Below are 25,683 nucleotides of genomic sequence, written 5' to 3'. Positions count from 1 at the left end.
TTGCAGTGCTCTTTCTTACCCTCCACTCTTTCACCCCATTCTGCCAGTCCATGGCTGTGGCTTCTTGGCCATCATCTTGAACATTTAACCAATATTTAAACTTGCCTGTAGATTTTCCTGCATATCCCACAATTGTTGCATCCCTTCATTTATTAGACACCTCTGGAATATATGTCACCTGAGTACACACTCGGGGAAGTTGGCCTCTTGGTGTGATAGCTCTTTCCTGAGCAGTACTATCCAGTTCTTGATCTACCATATTCTGTGCCTCATGACCTTCATCACAAAACACATGAGTATTTGACACACAAGGTGTCCCTTTTTTCCTCTATCAGCTGCACAGATTCTGAGATTTTGTAATCAGCCCTGATTAATCATGAGGAATGAACCTTAACAGTTTGATTTCCATGCTTGATAACTACAGTCTTACAATCACGATCAATTACCTTACCAGTGGCCTTCCATTCCCTATGACCCTCTCTTTTATAATACACCAAATCTCCTGAATTAAATTCCACCTCAGATGGCCTTATATGATGCCTCAGAGCTCTGTGAATTTTCTGAGACCTCAGCCTTGATGAAAGCCCACCTTCCTGCATGTAAAGCATTCACATACGTAGAAAAAAATGGAACTAATTGTAGTCCCTTCTAGTGCAGGAGGACTGTCACACAGTATAGAAGGCAATGTGGGATTCCGCCCATAGACCAACTGATAGGGACTATATCCTCCAACCATCTGAAGTGAATTCTTTGCATGAACCGCCCATGCCAGGGCAGTTTTTTTTTATTTATTCATGGGATGTGGGCGTCACTGGCCAGGCCAGCATTTATTGCCCATCCCTAATTGCCCTTGGTGGTGAGTTGTCAACTTGCAGTTTGGCAGATCAGCTAAGATTTTATGTAACATTTCATCAACCACTGAGTGATTCCTTTCACAAAGCCCATTGCTGAAAGGACTTTCAGCTGCAGTATTAATAACTGTAATGTTCATGTTTTCACACATATTCCTGAACTCATCATTGGCAAATTCCCATCCATTATCAGTTAGAAACTTAGTTGGTGCCCCAAGTCCAGCCCCTATCCATTTCTCCATAATTTTTGTCTATAATCATCCTTTCGTCCTGGCTACTCATTATTGTAGAAAGACTAAATCTAGTTGCTAGGTCTATAAAATATAGAATGAAAATATTCTTTTGTCCCATACCTTTAAATTCATGGCAACTACCTCATTAAAGTCACGTGCCAATGGAAGGCTGACAGGAGGACATGATGGTATCCTCTGATACTTTTTACAAATTTCACACTTTTCACTAATCTCTTCTATTATTCTCGTATACTCATCATCAATCACACCTGCACCTTTTAGTAGAGTTTTTAATCTCTGACAAGAAGGGTGAGCAAATTGTCTGTATAACTTTAAGACAATTTGCCTTTTATATCTCTGATTCTTAACACCTGATGCCATCAATACTTCTCTAACACTCTGACTAGAAATATTAGGTTTTGTTAAGGGGGATACAATAATACCCTGACTGGGTAAATTGCAAATTCACTGGCTTTCCAAAAACAATTGCTTTATCATGTGCCATATCAAGTTTCTTCTGTGCCTTTTTCATTGAAGGCTTATTCAACAGTAAAAGTATCTCACTGGAGACTATATCAGTACTGATAAAGTGGCTTACCCCAGCTAATTTACATGGGATTACTACTCTCTTCAGTGACTTCAATATGTTGTCATCCCCAAACCTAAAGCAACTAAGACCCCAATTAACACCCTTCACCTGCATATAATCAAACCATTGACACACAATTAACAGATTAACAGACAGGTCCCTCGACCGTATCTGACCAATATCCCGCACTTCTACCCTCACCCCTTCCCCTTCCTCCCAGAATCGTGACAGGATTCCCCTTGTCCTCACGTTCCACCCCACCAGCCTCCACATCCAAAGGATCATCCTCCGCCATTTCCGGCACCTCCAGCGTGATGCCACCACCAAACACATCTTCTCCTCCCCTCCCCTGACAGCATTCCAAAGGGACCATTCCTTCCGCGACACCCTGGTCTACTCCTCCATCACCCCCAACACCTCATCCCCTTCCCACGGCACTTTCCTATGCAATCTCTCCTCACCATCCAAGGCCCCAAACACTCCTTCCAGGTGAAGCAGTGATTTACTTGTACTTCTTTCAATTTAGTATACTGTATTCACTGCTCACAATGCGGTCTCCCCTACACTGGGGTGACCAAATGCAGATTGGGTGACCGCTTTGCGGAACATCTCTACTCAGTCCACAGGCATGACCCTGAGTTTCCAGTCGCCTGTCATTTTAATTCATCACCCTGTTCCTATGCCCACATTTCTATCCTTGGCCTGCTGCAGTGTTCCAGTGAAGCTCAATACAAGCTCGAGAAACAGCACTTCATCTTCTGATTAAGCACTCTACATGTCTCTGGACTCAACATTGAGTTCAACAACTTCAGACTATGACCGTCACTTCCATTGTTTTTTCTTACCATGTACCAGTCTTAAACTTGTTTTTCATGTTTTTGTTTTCTGACAGAGCTGTTCATTATTCTGTCATTAACACTCTCTGGACAAATACTTTGTCTTTTACCATGGCTATTACTATTCCCTTCGCCTTTTATTCCATGACATCTTTGTCATTTAATCTCTCCTGCCCTCTGCCCTATCACAGACCTTCCCTTTTGTGCTTCTTCCCTCCTCCCCCCTTTCACTTGCTCAAAGACTATTACATTTCTAACCTTTGCCAGTTCTGATGAAAGGTCACAGACCTGAAACGTTAACTATGTTTCTTTCTCCACAGATGCTGTCAGACCTGCTGTGTATTTCCAGCACTTCCTGTTTTTATTTCATCCTCCCCATTATTACTGTAAACGTGTGGGTAGAAATTCGCCTTGGTCACTGGCACAAAATGAGTGGTATTGGACTGGCTGCCAGTTATAAAAATCACATGAGTTCTGCTGCGGGGGACTCAAAGAGGACTTCGATGGGACAGCCTACAGATGGATGCTGATGGGTATGCAAACTGAAATGCTTGGTGCCTAGACAGGCCTGCTAGAAAGCCTGTGGTCAATGTCAAGGGGCATAGAGGAGTCCAGCAAAAAACACAGCACCAGGTTTGGAGCTCATCCTCTCCAGCGTGAAAGTGGTGGTCAGCTCCATGAGAAGGCTTGTGGACCTAGCCATGATGCAGCATCTGATGAGCGATGTTTCAGTTTCCATTACAGCACAAGCAAAAGCCACCCAACATTTGGGTACTGCAGTGGGAATTCAGACTGAAATCATGCAAGCTCAGCTTGCAGACATGCAGGCTCAGACTGCTGCCATTGTAGCTGCAGATACCAGTGTTCAAAGGGGCTTGCAGCGTATCACAGCAGTCTTGCAATCTGTCTGCTAATACATTGCTAGAATTGTTGAGGCATGCCCGTGGGAATCGAAGTGGCTCCAAGGAACATGAACCTGCTGTACTCCTGCAGGATGACAACATCCATCCTCCAATGCCCACTGCCACTCCACCAGTGACCTCGTTGTTACCTCTCACCCAGCCAGCCCAGACTGCTGCCTCCCATGTCAAGATGGTGCAATCCAAAGCTGGGCCTTCTCGGGTTGGAGCTGGTCAAGGCAATCCTCCAAGGCCATCTGCAATCTCCTCTACTGAAAATCAGCATCCTTCCCCCAGCCATCCTGCAGCAACTGGGGTAGCACTTTATACGAGTAGTATGATAGGCAAAGCCACAGAGAAGACAGGCACTAACGGAATGCACAATGGTGATTTGTTGACTTTTGTATGGAATATCGGATGGTTTGATTGATAAAGTTGGTTTGGAATGTTTGTTTTGTGGTGGCTTTTATTTCAGCATTGTGGCCAAGTGGACGCTGTGATGGTCAGTAACAGAGGGAAGGAAAGGTGTGGGACTTTTGGTGAATAGAGAATTGGTATTGCATTCATTGGAACTGCAGTTGGATAAGTTGATCACGAACTGTTGTAGGGTATTCCCAAGCGCAGAGGCACCTGCCGTAAATATCATAATGTTTAAATATTATTTGAGTAACCAGTAACATATAATCTTAGTGAACAGTGAGGAGGTTGCAAAGCACCATGGGGCTCAGTTAACCTGACCACATTCCACAGGAGCTGAATAATCCAATCTTAAACAAAAGCTAATTAAATGAAAAGCAGACGTCCTTGTGGAATGCTGACAAAGGTACCAGCCTGTAACGAGGTTAAGATAAGGTGGGATGCGTTCATGAGAACCAAGGATGATAGATAAGGGGGAATGGAAAACATCATGGGCTGGTCATGCAGCCCCTCAATGCCTAGTAACCGCTTCTATTGGCTCTAATAATCAATGCATATAATCTATAATCGTGATTGGACCATGTCTGGCCGGGATGGGCTGAGTAACTGTTTGAAAATGTATAAGTATGGATGATTTTCCTTTGTTCGGTGGAGAGGCATCTGGACAGACCAGTGACCTGCTCCCCGCTGGTGTAACTCAATAAACTGTTTGACATTGGAGCAGACTTGAGTGTCGTGATTCTTCTAGATTCATTCCCGCTAACAATTGGCATTGTCGGCAGGATCAGGTGTAGGTCAACTCTTCTGAGTCCCACGTGATGGCCAGGATTTAAGTGGGCGAAGGGAACGAAGGGGGCAAGGGGGAGTTAGCTGGAGCCTGATCCCGAACTTGAGAACAGGATTCGGTGGTCGTTAATGCCATCAGGAATACCGGGTGAGTATCTTTAAAGCTTATCCCGGGGCCGGGTGGTGTTTCGCGACCGACGAATGCCAAGTTTGTGAACAGGATCTGAACAATGGTCAAACGGTGGTAGGTAGTTCGTTAAGAGACGTAGGCACTGTCAAGGAGGGTTTGGAATATATGTATGCATATGTACATCATAAGCTTGTTGTATGAAATACGGACAGACTTGTGACCCGACAGTTAGCCAGGAGATGGTCTACTACAAGTTGCGCTAGGTTAAAAGCGGACCTCTGAGAGTAGATTCTAACGGTTCTAATCCTACCCAAGTATGGCCAGTGAAAAGATAGAGCTCGAGTGGGGACCGGAGGGGTCCCTTACCTGCCACCTGGCAGAGAAACATAAAAAGTTGATAGAAAAGATGATTAAATCTAATTGGAATCCCCCCTTAATTGTTAGCGGGAATGAATCTAGAAGAATCACTCGACACTCAGGTCTGCTCCAATGTCAAACAGTTTATTGAGTTACGCCAGCGGGGAGCAGGTCACTGGTCTGTCCAGATGCCTCTCCATCGAACAAAGGAAAATCATCCATACTTATACATTTTCAAACAGTTACTCAGCCCATCCCGGCCAGACATGGTCCAATCACAACGATTATAGATTATATACATTGATTATGAGAGCCAATAGAAGTGGTTACTAGGCATAGAGGGGCTGCATGACCAGCCCATGATATTTTCCATTCCCCCTTTTCTATCATCCTTGGTTCTCATGAACGCATCCCACCTTATCTTAACTTCGTCACGGGCTGGTACCTTTGTCAGCATTCCACAAGGACGTCTGCTTTTCATTTAATTAGCTTTTGTTTGAGATTGGATTATTCAGCTCCTGTGGAATGTGGTCAGGTTAACTGAGCCCCATGGTGCTTTGCAACCTCCTCACTGTTCACTAAGATTATATGTTACTGGTTACTCAAATAATATTTAAACATTATGATATTTACGGCAGGTGCCTCTGCGCTTGGGAATACCCTACAACACGAACAATCTGACTAAAAAGGGGATGTGCTGGTTGTTCCGTTCCTTCTACTCCTCCTCCTCCTCCTCAGATCTTCGCTGTCTACCTGGTGGCAAGGGCTGTGCCCTCATGATGGCAAGGTTGTGCTGCCTGCAGCAGACCATGACAAATCTTGAAGCACGCTCTGGCAAGTACTGCAGGGCTCCTGTAGAGCAGTCCAGGCAGCTGAAACATTGTTTAAGCATCCTAATGGTCTGCTCAATCACATTTCATGCGGCTTTCATTATATGCATGCTGCCCATGAATGTGTGAGTTGAGCACTGGCATCTTGAGCTAGGTGGTCACTGGATAGCCCCTGTCGCCCAGCAGCCACCCCCTGTTATGTCCTGTACCATCAAATGTAGATGGTACAAAGGGCTGCTGCAGCATGAGTATTGACCTGCATGATGCACTAAAACAGCACCCATAGCACTAAAATTATGGGCGCTATGCAACCAAATTTTGCAGCCAGAGTTTTCAACATGGAAAAAAGTCGCAAGGCTTAATTGATATTGAGTCAAAAATGGAGATAATAGGATGGGTGACAAAAGATTTTGTCAAAGAGGCATGTTTTAAGGAAGGCTTGACAGAAAGAGAGGGAGGCGAAGAGGTTTAGAGAGCTATTTTCAGAGCTTAGTGTCCAGACAGGTAAAGGCACAGCCACCAGTGGTGGCACATGGGTAGGTGGTGGCGTAGCGGTATTATCACTGGACTAGTAACCCAGAGACCCAGGGTATTTCTCTGGGGACATGGGCTTGAATCCCACCACAGCAGAAGGTGGAATTTGAATTTAATAATTAAATCTGGAATTAAAAGCTAGTCTAATGATGGCCATGAAACCATTGTTGATTGTTGTAAAAACCCATCTGGTTCACTACTGTCCTTTAGGGAAGGAAATCTGCTGTCCTTACCTGGTCTGGCCTACATGTGACTCCAGACCCACAGCAATGTGGTTAACTCTTACATGCCCTCTGAAATGGCCTAGCAAGCCACTCAGTTGTACCTAACCGTTATGAAGTCAATAAAAAGGAATGAAACCGGACGGACCACCCGGCATTGACCTAGGCACTGGAAAATACAACGGCAAACCCAGCCCTGTCGACCCTGCAAAGTCCTCCTTACTAACATCTGGGGGCTTGTGCCAAAGTTGGGAGAGCTGTCCCACAGACTAGTCAAGCAACAACCTGACATAGTCATACTCACGGAATCATATCTTACAGACAATGTCCCAGATACTGCCATCACCATCTCTGGGTATGTCTTGTCCCACCGGCTGGACCGACCCACCAGAGGTGGTGGCACAGTGGTATACAGTAGGGAGGGAGTTGCTTTGGGAGTCCTCAACATCGTCTTCGGACCCCATGAAGTCTCATGGCATCAGGTCAAACATGGGCAAGGTAACCTCCTACTGATTACCACCTACAGCCCTCCCTCAGCTGATGACTCAGTACTCCACCATGTTGAACAGCACTTGGAGGAAGCACTGAGGGTGGCAAGGGCACAAAATGTACTCTGGGTGGGGGACTTCAATGTCCATCACCAAGAGTGGCTCGGTAGCACCACTACTGACCGAGCTGGCCAAGTCCTAAAGGACATAGCTGCTAGACTGGATCTGCGGCAGGTGGTGGGAGAATCAACACGAGGGAAAAACATACTTGACCTCGTCCTCACCAATCTGCCTGCCGCAGATGCTTCTGTCCATGACTGTATTGGGAGGAGTGACTACCGCACAGTCCTTGTGGAGACGATGTCCCGCCTTCACATTGAGGATACCGTCCATCGTGTTTTGTGGCACGATGACCGTGCTAAATGGGATAGATTTCGAACTGATCTAGCAATGCAAAACTGGGCATCCATGAGGTGCTGTGGGCCATCAGCAGCAGCAGAATTGTACTCAACCACAATCTGTTACCTCATGGCCCGGCATATCCCCCACTCGACCATTACCATCAAGCCAGGAGACCAACCCTGCTTCAATGAAGAGTGCAGGAGGGCATGCCAGGAGCAGCACTAGGCATACCTCAAAATGAGGTGTCAACCTGGTGAAGCTACAACACAGGACTATCTGCGTGCCAAACTGCGTAATCAGCATGCGATAGACAGAGCTAAGTGATCCCATAAGCAACGGATCAGATCTAAGCTCTGCAGTCCTGCCACATCCAGCCATGAATGGTGGTGGACAATTAAACAACTAACTGGAGGAGGTGACTCCACAAATATCCCCATCCTCAATGATGGGGGAGCCCAGCACATCAGTGCGAAAGATAAGGCTGAAGCATTTGCGACAATCTTCAGCCAGAAGTGCCGAGTTGATGATCCATCTCGGCCTCCTCCTGAAGTCCCCAGCATCACAGATGCCAGACTTCAGCCAATTCGATTCACTCCGCATGATATCAAGAAACGATTGAAGGCACTGGATACTGCAAAGGCTATGGGCCCTGACAATATTCCGGCAATAGTACTGAAGATCTGTGCTCCACAACTTGCCGCGCCCCTAGCCAAGCTGTTCCAGTACAGCTACAACACTGGCATCTACCCTGCAATGTGGAAAATTGCCCAGGTATGTCCTGTACACAAAAAGCAGGACAAGTCCAACCTGGCCCATCAGCCTACTCTCAAGCATCAGTAAAGTGATGGAAGGTGTCATCAACAGTGCCATCAACCGGCACTTGCTTGGCAATAACCTGCTCAGTGATGCTTAGTTTGGGTTCCGCCAGGGCCACTCAGCCCCTGACCTCATTACAGCCTTGGTTCAAACATGGACAAAAGAGATTAACTCAAGAGGTGGGGTGAGAGTGACTGCCCTTGATATCAAGGCAGCATTTGACAGAGTATGGCATCAAGGAGCCCTAGCAAAACTGAGGTCAATGGGAATCGGGGGGAAAACTCTCCGCTGGCTGGAGTCATACCTAGCGCAAAGGAAGATGGTTGTGGTTGTTGGAGGTCAATCATCTGAGCTCCAGGACATCACTGCAGGAGTTCCTCAGGGTACTGTCCTCAGCCCAACCATCTTCAGCTGCTTCATCAATGACCTTCCTTCAATCATAAGGTCAGAAGTGGGGATGTTCGCTGATGATTGCACAATGTTCAGCACCATTCGTGACTCCTCAGATAGTGAAACAGTCCGTGTAGAAATGCAGCAAGACCTGGACAATATCCAGGCTCGGGCTGATAAGTGGCAAGTAACATTCACGCCACACAAGTGCCAGACAATGACCATCTCCAACAAGAGAGAATCTAACCATCTCCCCTTGACATTCAATGGCATTACCATCGCTGAATCCCCCACTATCATCTTCCTAGGGGCTACCATTGACTAGAAACTGAACTGAAGTAGCCATATAAATACTGTAGCTCCAAGAGCAGGTCAGAGGCTAGGAATCCTGAGGCGAGTAACTCACCTCCTGACTCCCCAAAGCCTGTCCACCATCTACAAGGCACAAGTTAGGAGTGTGATGAAATACTCTCCACTTGCCTGGATGGGTACAGCTCCAACAACACTCAAGAAGCTCGACACCATCCAGGACAAAGCAGCCTGCTTGATTGACACCCCATCTACAAACATTCACTCCCTCCACCACCGACGCACAGTGGCAGCAGTGTGTATCATCTACAAGATGCACTGCAGCAATGCACCGAGGCTCCTTGGACAGCACCTTCCAAACCTGCGACCTCTACCAACAAGAAGGACAAGGGCAGCAAAAACATGGGAACACCACCACCTGCAAATTCCCCTTCAAGTCACACACCATCCTGGTTTGGAACTATATCGCCATTCCTTCACTGTCGCTGGGTCAAAATCCTGGAACTCCCTTCCTAACAGCACTGTTGGTATACCTACCCCACATGGACTGCAGCGGTTCAAGAAGGCAGCTCACCACAACCTTATCAAGGGCAATTAGGGATGGGCAATAAGTGTTGGACTGGCCAGAGACGCCCACATCTCATGAATGAATAAAAAAAAGGGAGGTGGGATATGTGCAAGAGGTCTAAGCTCAAGGAATGCAGAGGTCTTGCAGAGTTGTCGGGCTGGAGGATGTTATAGCGATAGGGAGGGGCAAAGGTAAGAATGGATTTGAATAGGAGGATAAGAATTTTAAATTGGAGGTGTTAGTGGACTGGGAGCCAATGTAGCACAATGAGTACAGGGTTGTTGGGTGAGTGGAACTTGATGCAAGTGAGGATATAGGCAGCAGAGTTTTGGATGAGCTGAAGTTTACAGGGTGGAGGATGGGAGGTCGGCCAAGCGAGCATTGGAATAGGTGAGTCTGGAGGTAAAAAGGCATGGATGTCGGTTTTGACAGCAGATGGGTTTCGGTAGCGGTGAAGGCAGGTATTGTTGTGGAGGTGGAAGTGGATTTTTGTGACATTGCGTTTCTTTTTTATATGCCATAATATTTGGAAAAAATTGTCAGAGTGATTGTATTAGATCATCCAACCCAAAATATGGTTTGATTTATCAAGTTTCACAAGTTATATGCTTGAATGTTGACTGTGTCTTTTTTCAATAAAAATTGCTGAGGTTTGGAAAGATTTAAACCTTTAAAGGCAATAGAAATTCTGAGGTGATGAGTAAGATTTATTTCACTTACAAGAACATTGTGTGGACTTGAAAAGTCAGTGCCAACATTAGTTCTTAAAAGAAAATCAATTGAAAAAATCATGATTCATTTGCTCAATCAGTTACCGTAGCATCAGTAGAAATTATTAGATTGCTCTCTTCAGTAATTCTCCTTAAAATGGAGATGATAATGGATTAACCTCAAGTTCCTCTTCTGTAATACTTTATCTTTAAACTATTTTCTCTCTACTACTGCCCGGTGATTGGATTGCTGGGATAATAACTGGATAATAAGACATACGTAGCACAGTTGATATCTGCAGAATTGCTGTTGTGGCTAGTGTCAGGCAAGTCCCCCACCTGCCAAGAATGAGGAAAATTAATTTCGCCACATGAACATTAATTTTGGACTGTTGTTGGTGAAGAAAGAACTTGCTTTAAAAAAAAAAATTGGAGACTTTGGCTGGAGAGAGACATTAGCATATTAACAGACAGTACTTCAAAGGAGAAAGGAGCTATTCCCTGCTCCAATTTACTCCACAATGGACTTTTGATTTCCAGATGTGGAAGGTGGAAAGGCTAGCATTCCACATTAACTGCTAAGATGGCCGAATACATGATCAGACCTGTTTGGTCACATGACTGGCTGACTGTTGGAGTTTTTTGAATTTGAACTTCCAACATGGAATTTGAACTCAGAAGGCTGTTTTCTCCTGGACTGAGAATACCTCTCTCCTGTCTGCTGTCATCTTGCTCGCACCAACTTCGGAAACCATTGAAGACACATGAACCCCAAGAGAGAAAAGTCTCCTACAGTGAACAAGGTTTGATAAGAATACTGGGCCCCAACAAAAAGCACAACTATTTACAAAAGGACTACAGTGAGCTCGAAGCACAGTAAACAAGAAACTCTTCTGATATTGCCTCAAACCTCTCCATTTTATATTTCTTCTGCTCTTTTCTGTCCCTATTTGCATGTGTGTATCGTGTGTGCATGCTAGCATGGGTGCGTCGTATATCCATAGGCGTTAACCATATTAAACTTTAAATTTAAGGTTTAATAAATTTTACTTTTCTTCTTTAAACCTAAGAAAGCCTGTTTATGCTCATTTCTTTGCCTTATAATTGGAAAGTGGTGAATGAGGATTCACCAAAGGGGGAGTGTGTTTAAAATTAAACCCTGTTACAATAAGACCAGGAGAAGACAGTAAAAGACCCCGAGACACATTTCTACCTGGTCGTAACAGAAATTTGGGTGCTAATGTCCGGAATTTTATCCACAGACAAATGAGTGAAATTGAAATGATGAAGGAAGGGCAGTGGATGTTATCTATATGGACTTCAGAAAAGCCTTTGACAAGGTCCCTCATGGCAGACTGGTACAAAAGGTGAAGTCACACAGGATCAGAGGTGAACTGGCAAGATGGATACAGAACTGGCTCGGTCATAGAAGACAGAGGGTATCAGTGGAAGGGTGCTTTTCTGAATGGAGGGCTGTGACTAGTGGTGTTCCGCAGGGATTAGTGCTGGGACCTTTGCTGTTTGTAGTATATATAAATGATTTGGAGGAAAATGTAGCTGGACTGATTAGTATGTTTGCGGACGACACAAAGGTTGGTGGAGTTGCGGATAGTGATGAGGATTGTCAGAGGATACAGCAGGATACAGATCGGTTGGAGACTTGGGCAGAGAAATGGCAGATGGAGTTTAATCTGGACAAATGTGAGGTAATGCATTTTGGAAGATCTAATGCAGGTGGGAAGTATACAGTAAATGGCAGAACCCTTAGGAGTATTGACAGGCAGAGAGATCTGGGCGTACAGGTCCACAGGTCACTGAAAGTGGCAACGCAGGTGGATAAGGTAGTCAAGAAGGCATACGGCATGCTTGCCTTCATCGGTCGGGGCATAGAGTATAAATATTGGCACATCATGCTGCAGCCGTACAGAACTTTAGTTAGGCCACACTTAGAATATTGCGTGCAATTCTGGTTGCCACACTACCAGAAGAACGTGGAGGCTTTGAGGAGGGTACAGAAGAGGTTTACCAGGGTGTTGCCTGGTCTTGAGGGCATTAGCTATGAGGAGAGGTTGGATAAACTCGGATTGTTTTCACTGGAACAACGGAGGTGGAGGGGCGACATGATAGAGGTTTACAAAGTTATGAGCGGCATGGACAGAGTGGATAGTCAGAACCTTTTTCCCAGGGTGGAAGAGTCAGTTACTAGGGGACATAGGTTTAAGGTGCGAGGGGCAAAGTTTAGAGGGGAGGTGCAAGGCAAGTTCTTTACACAGAGGATGGTGAGTGCCTGGAACTTGCTGCCGGGGGAGGTGGTGGAAGCAGATACGATAGCGACGTTTAAGAGGCATCTTGACAAATACATGAATAGGATGGGAATAGAGGAATACAGTCCCCGGAAGTGCAGAAGGTTTTAGTTTAGGCAGACATCAAGATCGGCGTAGGCTTAGAGGGTCGAATGGCCTGTTCCTGTGCTGTACTGTTCTTTGTTCTTTGTTCTTTGTTCTGGAAGTGGGAAGCCAAATTGTTCCCGATCAAAAAGAGCAAATTTCGATACAGGTTTTCGTGTAGTTGTGTGTGATTGAATACTAACATGTCTGTAACTGAAGCTAGCAGCTCTCCAAGCCAGGGTGAAGTAACTTGGGGTAAATTAAAAGCACTGTCTTTGGAGGAGTTGAGAAAAATGGCTGAGCAGTGTGGCAAGACTAGGAAGTCAGAACTCCTAAAGCCAGTTGCCCACCATTTTTCTCTTGAATCTGAAGAAGCCGAAACAGGGTTAGAAGCAGAACCTGACAGGGTATTGTTAGCAAAGATGCGATTATAACAGAGGAAACTTTAATTCGAGGAAAGAGAAAAAAAGTGAGACAGGCAGGAGAGGGAGAAAGAACCTTCCAAAAGGAACATGAAGAAAATGAAAGGCAGGACAGAGAGAACAAAAGACAGGGGAAGGAACGAGAGAGAGAGAGGAGAGGGAGAGAGAAAGAATATTCTGGAAAGAATGTGAAGAAAGAGAGTTGAAGCGGCTTGAGTTAACTGGGGGTGACAGCGTAAGCCCAGTGAAAGCATGGCCAATATGGAGGAGCAGAATTCAGGGCTGGGTACAAGATTGCAAAAACTCACTCAATTAACTCCAAAATTCAATGGAGAAGATGTGGAAGTGTTTTTTGTGTCTTTTGAGAAACTGGCAAGGCAGCTAAAATGGCCAGCTGAAACCTGGTCTCTTTTCATGCAGAGCAAACTAACCGGAAAAGCCCATGAGGTTTATTCCTTGTTGCCAAATGAGAGTTCATCAAATTATGAACTGACCAAAAATGCTATCCTCGGGGCATATGATACATACTGGGTGGTTTTATTTTAATTTTAAAAAGTCACAACAGATGAAACTCTCCACTGAAACTACCCGAAGCCTATTGCCAAAAGTATAGAACCTTCAAAAATCAAGCTAATCAAACTTATCTGGAGTTTGAAAGAAGTAAGCAGCTGGCTTTTGACCAGTGGCTGAGGGCTTTAAAGGTACAGCTCAGCTATGAGACTCTCAGAGAAGTAATCCTGTTAGAGGAATTTTAAAACCCTCTCCCATTCTCAATAAAAACCCATGTAGAGAAGCAGCGGGTTCAGGGAACTGGGCCATTCTGGCTGATGAGTTTGCTTTTATAAGTCAGTTTCCCAGGAAGAACCTTTCCTAATCACCCCTACAAATCCAAAAAGTACCAAGAGTAGGAAGGTGATATCTGCCCAGGCAGTCCTGGAAGAGAAAGGAAAGCAGGAGACAGAGGGGGCCGTCCTCCAGCCAAAGAGGAAGGTGCTGTGAGCAAGAGTGAGACCCAGACACCTGTGCGCTTCCATTATAATAAGGCAGGGCATTTAAAAGCTGTCTGCTGAAAACTAAAGGGAAAACTGGTATGGGTAATCAAGGCACACTCAGTGAAGACGGGACCCTGATGGAAAACACAGAACAAGCTGTGGCTTTAACTGCAGTAAGAGTGCAACCCAGGAAGCTTACGACGCTCAGCGCAGGGAAAGTTAATAGGATTCCTGAAGGTTATCAGGGTTTTGTATTTGAAGGGAAAGTAACCCCATAATCCCTCGAGTGGGGCAAGCAAGCCCTAGGTGATTCTCAGGGATACAAGGGCCGCCAGATCCCTTTTACTGGGAAAAGACATGACCTTTCCCCCAGAGAGTACAGTGAACACAAAAATGGTGGTGAATGGTATTGGAGGGCAGTGTATGCCTGTATCCATACACCGGGTGCACCTGAAGTGCGACCTAGTTTCGGGACCGGTGACCGTAGGGATTGTCCCTAGTTTGCCTGTGGACGGGGTTGACCTGCTCCTAGGTAATCATCTGGCGGGGATGTAGGTGGTAGCCCCCCAAGCAGTGAAAGAAAGACCGTAGGGAGGTCAGGGAGACAGGGCGGTGGCAGGAGGCGGTCCCCTGTAGTTTCCCTGAATGTGTAGTGGGTCAGGCAATGATCAAACCAGTTCCCCACAGGAAGCTGAATTGGCACTGCAGGAAAATGACCATGAGATCTGCCTGTCCGAGACTTTCTTTGGAGAGTTAGGTGACCCAGGGAATGCAGTAAATGGATTTTCCCTCGGTGGGGCTCAGCGAGTCAACCCAGTATTGCAAGAGTTAGCACAGGCTGCCCAATCTGAAATTGAAGCAGAGGGAGTCCCTGATTGCTACTATTTAAAGAATGAGGTACTGATGAGGAAATGGAATTCTCCTCACAGACCTGAGGGCAAGGAGTGGATAGTAGTTCACCAGTTAGTGGAGCCACAGAGATACCAGAGAGAAATATTAAGAAGGGCCCACGAGACGACAGTAGCTGTACATGTCGGTATACGAAAGACCAAAGCCTGCATAAGACAACAGTTTGACTGGCCAAAACTCCACAAAGATGTGGTGGAGTACTGCAGGAGTTGCCAGATGTGCCAGGTTGAGGGGAAACCCCAACCTACAGTGAAACCTGAACCCCAAAGTCCTGTACCAGTGTTTGGAGGACCCTCCAGCAGAGGGCTGGTGAACTGTAAGGGACCCTTGCCGAGAACAAGAGGGGACAGGCAGGCACACGACTGGTAAACGTTTAGAAAGGGAAGGGGACAAAATGACCATGAGGGCAGGTTAAAGGATGTCCATGAAGAATCCCAGATGAAAACCCCTACTGTCCGGTCAACCAATCCCAAAAAATGTGAAACGTTAGACCCCACATCCTCCTATGTAAATGCAGACTCTAGAAGCACCCAACCAGAGTTGCTAACAGCATTTACAGGAACCTGTAGAGAAAAATAGAGACCTCTAGGGGGCACAGAAACCGTGAGATTGATGCCTCACCTAGTTAATTATCACAGGAGAGCGCAGTGAAGTCTGCACAAATACCTGAAGGCAGGAGTGTCCTAGAGAACAAAAGGAAGATTAGCAAACACTCCTCCCCCACAGTCAGAGGAAAAGGGAACCACCCATCCCCTGCAGTCAAAAGTCTTTGCATGACCCAGAGAGTTCAGGATAAACCCACCCACTACTAACTCTCCTGAGGAAAAAAAAGGCATCAATTAAAATAGCCCTGGCACCCAGAAAAGACCATTTTAATAGGCTTTAAGATTGATGAATGAATGGAAATGAATGAGAGAAATGCATGGTTTTTCTTTCTGAATCTTATATTTCTTTCAAACCCTGTAATGAAATTCACCGTTTTTTTCTTCAAATCGCATTTCATTCCCCTGAGTGTGGAGCTGTCAGGCAAGTCCCCCACCTGCCAAGAATGAGGAAAATTAATTTCGCCACATGAACATTGATTTTGGACTGCTATTGGTGAAGAAAGAACTTGCCTTGAAAAACAATTGGAGACTTTGGCTAGAGAGAGACATTAGCATATCAACAGACAGTACTTCAAAGGACAAAGGAGCTATTCCCTGCTCCAATTTACTCCACAATGGACTTTTGAATACCAGATGTTGAAGCTGGAAAGGCTAGCATTCCACGTTAACTGCTAAGATGGCCGAATACACAAACAGACGTGGTCGGGCCAGTTTGGTCACATGACTGACTGACGGAGTTTTTTGAATTGAACTTCCAACAGGAATTTTGAACTCAGAAGGCTGTTTTCTCCTGGACTGAGAACACCTCTCTCCTGTCTGCTCTCACCTTGCTCGCACCAGTTTCGGAAACCATTGAAGACACATGAACCCCAAGAGAGAAAAGTCTCCTACAGTGAACATGGTTTGAGAAAAATAGTGGCCCCAACGAAAAGCAAGACTACTTACAAAAGGATTGCAGTGAGCTCGCAGCACAGTAAACAAGAAACTCTTCTGATATTGTCTCAAATATCTCCATTTTATTTTTCTTCTGCTTTTTTCTGTCCCTACTTGCATGTGTGTATCGCGTGTGCATGCTAGCATGGGCGTGTCATATATCCGTAGGCATGAACTTTATTACAGTTTAAATTTAAGGTTTAATAAATTTCACTTTTCTTCTTTAAACCTAAGAAAGCCTGTTTATGCTCATTTCTTTGCCTTATAATTGGAAAGTGGTGAACGAGGATTCACCAAAGGGGGAGTGTGTTTAGAATTAAACCCTGTTACAATAAGACCAGGTGAAGACAGTAAAAGACCCCGAGACACCTTTCTCAGCTGGTCATACCACTAGATATGTAGAATTGCAGACATTAACCTGAAAATGTTTCTATTTAACGAAGCATCTCTGCACTGCCTATGTGTATGTATATTACTTTAGTGCAGACTTCCATTTTGGTATTTATTTTAAATATCTTTATTGAACAGGAAGTAGTGACATCATTAATGATTTCTTTGTATTTTGAGGAAATGGTGAGCTGTGCAGTTCATGCAGGAAATTCCTGTTAATTCAATATCCTTCAGGATCCAGAATTGAACAAATTTTGACCCAATTTTGTTCCTGTTATATTATTGAAATAACTATAATTTATAATAATATTCAATTAGCTGCAACAAGAGAAAGATATCTGTGTTAACTCCTTCATTGCACGATATCATTAGGTACAATTTGCTACAGTTTGCATCCCATTCATCTTGGCTATCAGTTTAGCATCTTTTTGAAATATGAAAATAAAGAAATTGCATTTATATATTTCCTTTCATGCCCCTAGGATGCCCAAAAATGTTTCAGTCAATTAATTACTTTTGAGGTGCAGTCATTTTTATTATGTAGGCAAATATGACAGCCAATGTTGTGCACACCAAGGCCCCAGAAACAGAAACTGGGATAGGAACACAGGAACAGGAATAGGACATTTAGCCCTTCAAACCTGTTCTCCCATTCAATGAGATCATGGCTAATCTGCTACCTAACTCCATATGCCCACTTTTATCCCAAATGCCTTAATACCTCTGGTGAACAAAAATCTATCAATCTCACATTTAAAATTAACAATTGATCTAGCATCAATTGCCATTTGCAGAAGAGAGTGTCAAACTTCTACAGCCCTTTGTGTGTGGAAGTCTTTCCTAATGCCACTCCTGAAAGATCTGGCTCTGGATAATTGACCAGTCAATCTGTTTTGATGGTTTCCGTTGAAAGACGAATAGCCCATTGGAGGAATTCCCTGCCTTTCCTTAAAAAGGCCAAAGGATCCTTTATGCCCATTTGAACAGGCAGATGGGTCTCAGTTTAACATCTCACGTGCAAGTTGGCATCTCTGATAACACAGCACTCTGTCACTGAAGTGTTAGTCTAGGTAAATGCAGAATTCTTGAAGAAGGACTTGAGTATGACCTTCTGACTAAGAGGTGAAATACCATCAACTCAGCCAAGCTGACACTTTGTGCTCCCACTGGGGAGCCTTGCTTTCCAAGAGCACATTTTGGAAATTCAGTCACATAACATGCATTATTTTGCAATCATTTAAATTACATTTCTAATGTGTGCTCCTGGCATATGAGGCTCCATGCTGGGAGCGTGGAGTCAAGAAACTATCCCTATTGTTACGGCCAGGTGAGAAAGGGGTCTACGGTTCCCTCTCAGCTTTCACTTGGTCTTACTGTAACAGAGTTTAATTTTTAAACACAGTATTTTAGCACCCCCTTGGTGAATCCTTGTTCACTGCTTTCCAATTGTAAGGCAAAGAAACCAGCACAAATGGGTTTCCTTAGATTTAAAGAAGAAAGGTTGAAATTTATTAAACTTAAACTCTAATTCGGTTAACGCCTACAGGTACGTGACGCACCCATGCTAGCATGCAGACACATGCAGATAGAGACAGAAAAGAGCAGAAGAAAAATAAAGTGGAAACGTTTGAGACAATCTCTGAAGATGGTTTTTTGTTATGGTTCTTCAAGCTCACTGCAGCATCCTTGATTGTAGGTAGATCTTGCTTTTCATTCGGGCCCAGTATTCTTCTTAAACCTTGTTCGATGTGGGAGACTTTTCTCTCTTGGGGTTCTTGTGTCTTCAGTGGATTTAAAGTTTCATGTGAAAGAAATAGGAGCAGACAGGAGAGGCTATGGTGAGCCAGCCAGGAGAGGTCTCTTCAGTCCAGGAGCAAACAGACATTCTGAATTCAAACTGTTTGTACAATTCAGAAAAACCCAGGTTGCCAAGCAGTTTAGTCATGTGACTAACTGGTCTGAATACGTCTTGGCTCTGTGGATTATATCATCTTAGCAGGGCGTGGAATGCATTTCCCTGCCTTCAATGTCTGGTGCTCAAAGTCCATTGTGGGTTAAATGGTTAAGGGAAGTAACCTCTCTTGTCCCTGTTGGTATGTAAATCTCTTCCAGAAAAGTGTCTGGTAGCCTTGTAACAGGCCTTCTCTTCTTCCCAGCAACAATTTGAAATTTAATGTCCATATGGTGAAATTAATATGGCTCATTCTTGGCAGGTGGGGGTCTAGCATGACACTTACACACCCAGCGGAATGAAATGTGAATTGAGAAAAGGCACATTTGATTAAAATTGTCAAGAGAAAATATAAGATACAGAAAAAAACATGCATTTCTCTCATTCATTCCCATTCATTCATAAATTCTAAAAAATTTTACAGCCTGTATTTTATTAGTGGCAGTGCTGCTTTTTGGCATCCCAATAAACATGTGTTTTATTGGGGAAGTTGTTCTTCAGTTTGCCCATTTCCATGGCTGCCTAGGGCCTTTGTTCCTGTTGAGGTCTGAAAAGGGGCGGGGGTTGGGGTAAGATTTAATTAGCCCTAAGCTGGAATTTTTTTTCTTAGGAGAGTTAGTAGTCGGCTGATCTTTCCTAAACTCTCTTTCAGTGCTTTGTTGAGTCATGTAAAGGCTTTTGACTTTAGGGGGACGGGTGGTTCTCTTTTTTCTGACTGTGGGGGATGATACTTTGCTAATCTCCCCTTTGTCCTCTGGGACACTCCTGCCTGCAGATATTTGTGCAGACTCTACTACACTCTCCTGTGGCACTTTGACTAGGTGAGGCATTACCCTCATGGTTTCTCTGCACCCCTAGAGGTCTTTCTTTCTCTCTGCGGGTTCCTGTAAATGCTGTTAGCAACTCTGGTGGGGTGCCTCTAGTGTCTGCATTTACATAGGAGGATGTGGGGTCTAACTTTTCAAATCTTTTGGGGTTGGCTGACCGGACAGTAGGGGTTTTCATCCAGAAATTCCTCCCGGACTTCCTTTAACCTGCCCTCTTCGTTGCTTTTTCCCCTTCCATTTCTAACCTTTTGCCAGCCTTGTGCCTGCTTGTCCCCTTTTGTTTTTGGCGGGGGTCCCTTACAGTTCACCAGCCCTCTGCTGGAGGGTCCTCCTAACACCGGTACAGGGCTTAGGGGTGCAGGTTTCACTGTAGGTTGGGGTTTCCCCTCAACCTGGCATATGTGGCAACTCCTGCAGTACTCCACCACATCTTTGTGGAGTTTTGGCCAGTCAAACTGCTGTCTTATGTTGGCTTTGGTCTTTCGTATGCCAACATGTACAGCTACTGTAGTCTCATGGGCCCTTCTTAATATTTCTCTCTGGTACGTCTGCAGCACCACTAACTGGTGAACTACTGTCCACTTCTTTCTCTCAGGTCTGTGAGGAGAACTCCATTTCCTCATCAGTACCTCATTCTTTAAATAGTAGCAATCAGGGACTCCCTCTGCTTCACTTTCAGATTGGGCAGCCTGTGCTAACTCTTGCAATACTGGGTTGACTCGCTAAGCCTCAGCTAGGGAAAATCCATTTAATTCATTCCCTGGGTCTCCTAACTTGACAAAGAAAGTCTCGGACAGGCAGACCTGGTAATTTTCCTGCCGTGCCAATTCAGTCTCCTCTGGAGGAGCTGGTTTGATCATTGCCTGACCCACTACACATTCAGGGAAACTGCAGGGGTCCGTCTCCTGCCACTGCCCTGTCTCTTTGACCTCCAACGGTCTTTCTTTCACTACTGCGGGGGGGGGGGGGGGGTACCATCTTCACCCCCACCAGGTGATTACCTAGGAGCAGGTCAACCCCATCCACAGGCAAACTAGGGACAATCTGTACAGTCACCGGTCCCGAAACTAGGTCACACTCCAGGTGCACCAGTGTACAGGTACAGGCATACGCTGCCCTCCAATACCATTCACCACCATTCTAATGTTCGCGGCACTCTCTGGGGGAATGGTCAGGCCTTTTCCCAGTAAAAGGGATCTATTGGCCCCTGTGTTCCTGAGAATTACTATGGGCTTGCTTACCCCACTCAAGGGGTATGGGGTTACTTTCCCTTCAGACACAAAACCCTGATAGCCCTCAGTAACCCTATTAAATTTTCCTGCACTTTTTGTAGTAAGCTTCCTGGGTCTCTCTGTTACTGCAGTTAAAGCCACAGCTTGTTCTGCTGTGCTTTCCATCTGGTTCCTGTCTTCACTGGGTGGGTGTGCCCTGATTAACCCTACAGATTTTCCCTTTAGTTTCCATCAGTCAGCTTTTAAATGCCCTGCCTTATTACAATGGAAGCAGACATGTGTCCCGGTCTCACTCTTACTGATTACAGTACCTTATTTTTTGGCTAGAGGAGTGCCCCCTGTGTCTTCTGTTTTTCTTTCTCTCCCAGGACTGCTTGCGCTCCTATCACCTTCCCACCCTTTGTCCTTTTCAGATTTGTGGGGGTGATTAGGAAAGGTTCTTCCCTGGGAAACCAACTTATAAATTAAAGCAAACTCATCAGCCAGCAGAGCCGCTTGCTGGGCTCTCTGAATCAGCTGCTCCTTTACATGGTCTTTATGGAGAGTAGGAGAGAGTGTTTAAATTCCTCTAACAGAATTACATCTCTGAGATTCTCATAGCTGAACTATACTTTAAGAGCCCTCAGCCACTGGTCAAAAGCCAGCAGTTTACTTCTTTCAAACTCCAGATAAGTTTGATTAGCTTGCTTCTTGAGGGTTCTAACTTTTGGCGATAGGCTTCAGATACTAATTCATATGCCCCGAGAATAGCAATTTTTGTCAGTTCATAATTTGATGAGCTCTCATCTGGCACCAGGGAATAAACCTCATGGGCTTTTCCAGTTATCTTGCTTTGTAATAAAAGGGGCCAAATCTCAGCTGGCCATTTTAGCTGCCTTGCCAGTTTCTCAAAGGACCCAAAAATCTTCTACATCTTCCTCATTGAATTTTGGGATTAGTTGTGCTAGTTTTAACAATTTTGTACCCAGCTCTGAATTGCGTTCCTCCATATTGGCCGTGCTTTCACTGGGGTTACTCTGTCGCCCTCTAGTTTACTCAAGCCGTTTCAGCTCTCCCTTCACATTCTTTCTGGAAGGTTCTTACTCTCTCTCTCTCTCCTCCCTCTCTTTGTCTTCACATTCCTCCTGGAAGGCTCTCTCTTTCTCCCTCTCCTGTCTCTCTCTTTCCCTGTCTTCTAATTCAAGTTTCCTTTGTTCCAATTGTATCTTTGTTAACAATACCCTCTCAGAGTCTGCTTCTAACCTTGTTTCTGCTTCTTCAGATTCAAGGGAAAAATGGTTTGCCACTAGCTTCAGGAGTTCAGACTTCCTAGCTTTGCCACATACAGTGATCCCACACTGCTTAGCCATTTTTCTCAGCTCCTCCATAGACAGTGTTTTGAACTTATCCCAAGTTACTTCACCCTGACTTGGGGAGCTACTAGCTTCAGTTGTAGACATATTAGTATTCAAGCACACAAGAAAACCTGTATTGAAATCTTGCTGTTTTTTGATTGGGAACAATTTGGCTTCCCACCTCCAATTTCTCTTGTTTGTCTGTGGGTAAAATTCTGGACACTAGCACCCAAATTTCTGTTATGACCAGGTGAGAAATGGATCTAGGGTTCCCTCTCAGCCTTCACCTGGTCTTACCATAACAGGGTTTAATTTTTAAAACACTGTGTTTTTGTTCCCACTTGGTGAATCCTTGTTCACCACTTTACAGTTATAAGGCAAAGAAACCAGCACAAACAGGTTTTCTTAGGTTTAAAGAAGAAAAGTTGAAATTTATTAAACTTAAACTCTAATTCGATTAACACCCATGGATACACGGCGCACCCACGCTAGCATGCATACGCGATACACATATGCAGATAGAGACAGAAAAGAGCAGAAGAAAAATAAAGTGGAAAAGTTTGAGGCAATCTCTGAAGAGGGTTTTTTGTTACAGTTCTTCAAGCTCACTGTAGAGTCCTTGATTATAGGTAGATCTTGCTTTTCATTGGGGCCCAGTATTCTTCTTAAACCTTGTTCGATTTAGGAGGCTTTTCTCTCTTGGGGTTCATATGTCTTCAGTGGATTTGAAGTTTCGTCAGAAAGAGATGGGAGCAGACAGGAGAGACTATGCCAAGCCAGCCAGGAGAGGTCTCTTCAGTCCAGGAGCAAACAGAAACTCGGAGTTCAAACTGTTTGTACAATTCAGAAAAACCCAGGTTGCCAAGCAGGTTAGTCATGTGACTAACTGGTCTGACTACGTCTTGGCTCTGTGGATTGTATCATCTTAGCAGGGCGTGGAATGCATTTCCCTGCCTTCAATGTCTGGTGCTCAAAGTCCATTGTGGGTTAAATGGATTAGGGAAGTAACCTCTCTTATCCCTATTTGTATGTAAATGTCTTCCAGCCAAGTGTCTGGCAGTCCTTGTAACAGGCCTTCTCTTCCTCCCAGCAACAATTTGAAATTTAATGTCCATATGGCAAAATTAATATGGCTCATTCTTGGCAGGTGGGGGTCTAGCATGACACTATAATGACATATTTAATTCTCAATTGCCTTGAAATCAACCTCAACATCCTTAATGTGAAATAGCACAGTGCCAAGAGCATCTGAATTAATTTTTCTTGCATTGATCTCACGTTTGTTGGAAGTTAATATAAATCAGCAGTCTTAGGCATTTATTCCCCTGAATAAATCTAGAATAGGCTATATTGGTTGTGTAAATATCAGTTATATGTGAACACGGGATGAAGTGATTTATGACTTTAATCTCTTATAGGGACTAAACCAAATCAGGAGTACATCCCTATGAATCTCTCTTAATTAAGTTCAAACCAGACAAACTCTTATAGACACTTATTTGGGTCCAGAGAATTAGAGAATATTACCATCTTTCAGATAACCTATTTTTAAAATAATTATGGCTAAGTCATAAATATCCCAGATATTATAATTCATTGATCTCACCAAAGCCTTTGACCTCGTCAGCAGACGTGGTCTCTTCAGACTACTAGAAAAGATTGGATGCCCACCAAAGCTACTAAGTATCATCACCTCATTCCATGACAATATGAAAGGCACAATTCAACATGGTGGCTCCTCATCAGACCCCTTTCCTATCCTGAGTGGCGTGAAACAGGGCTGTGTTCTCGCACCCACACTTTTTGGGATTTTCTTCTCCCTACTGCTTTCACATGCGTTCAAGTCCTCGGAAGAAGGAATTTTCCTCCACACAAGATCAGGGGGCAGGTTGTTCAACCTTGCCCGTCTAAGAGCGAAGTCCAAAGTACGGAAAGTCCTCATCAGGGAACTCCTCTTTGCTGACGATGCTGCTTTAACATCTCACACTGAAGAGTGCCTGCAGAGTCTCATCGACAGGTTTGCGTCTGCCTGCAATGAATTTGGCCTAACCATCAGCCTCAAGAAAATGAACATCATGGGGCAGGACGTCAGAAATGCTCCATCCATCAATATTGGCGTCCATGCTCTGGAAGTGGTTCAAGAGTTCACCTACCTAGGCTCAACTATCACCAGTAACCTGTCTCTAGATGCAGAAATCAACAAGCGCATGGGAAAGGCTTCCACTGCTATGTTCAGACTGGCCAAGAGAGTGTGGGAAAATGGTGCACTGACATGGAACACAAAAGTCCGAGTGTATCAAGCCTGTGTCCTCAGTACCTTGCTCTATGGCAGCGAGGCCTGGACAACGTATGACAGCCAAGAGCGACATCTCAATTCATTCCATCTTCGCTGCCTCCGGAGAATACTTGGCATCAGGTGGCAGGACCGTATCTCCAACACAGAAGTCCTTGAGGCGGCCAACATCCCCAGCTTATACACACTACTGAGTCAGTGGCGTTTGAGATGGCTTGGCCATGTGAGCTGCATGGAAGATGGCAGGATTCCCAAAGACACATTGTACAGCGAGCTCGCCACTGGTATCAGACCCATCAGCCGTCCATGTCTCCTCTTTAAAGACGTCTGCAAACGCGACATGAAATCCTGTGACATTGATCACAAGTCGTGGGAGTCAGTTGCCAGCGTTCGCCAGAGCTGGCGGACAGCCATAAAGGCGGGGCTAAAGTGTGGCGAGTCGAAGAGACTTAGTAGTTGGCAGGAAAAAAGACAGAGGCGCAAGGGAAGAGCCAACTGTGTAACAGCCCCGACAATCAAATTTTTCTGCAGCACCTGTGGAAGAGCCTGTCACTCTAGAATTGGCCTTTATAGCCACTCCAGGCGCTGCTCCACACACCACTGACCACCTCCAGGCGCTTACCCATTGTCTCTCGAGATAAGGAGGCCAAAGATAAGGGTCTGGGAAACTCTCTTCAATATGTATCTCTCAACTTAAAGAAACACAGAGAGGGGGTTCTTGTAGTTGTATACAGAATGCTACATGAGATGATTTATTAACTTTCATATATTTATTAAAGAATTTAACTTGCAATACACTTTTAAGTGAATAAGTATACTACAATATCAAAGATTACTAAGAGATGTAAAACATAACCTTGTTTTAGTTTAGAGATACAGCACTGAAACAGGCCCTTCGGCCCACCGAGTCTGTGCCGACCATCAACCACCCATTTATACTAATCGTACACTAATCCCATATTCCTACCACATCCCCACCTGTCCCTCTATTTCCCTACCACCTACCTATACTAGGGGCAATTTATAATGGCCAATTTATCTA

The 25,683-nt window shown here is 44.8% G+C and overlaps 1 protein-coding gene across 1 annotated transcript in view; it reads left to right on the top strand.

The window, feature by feature from the left end:
* LOC137368711 (SHC-transforming protein 3-like) overlaps positions 1-25,683 on the top strand; it is a 253,126-nt gene that overhangs the window by 166,472 nt on the left and 60,971 nt on the right. The window lies entirely within an intron of this gene.

This window comes from Heterodontus francisci, chromosome 4 (genome assembly GCF_036365525.1).
Source record: "Heterodontus francisci isolate sHetFra1 chromosome 4, sHetFra1.hap1, whole genome shotgun sequence".
NCBI lineage: Eukaryota > Metazoa > Chordata > Chondrichthyes > Heterodontiformes > Heterodontidae > Heterodontus > Heterodontus francisci.
The sequence above is the reverse complement of the archived record's forward strand: the minus strand, read 5'-3'. Positions and strand labels throughout refer to the sequence as shown.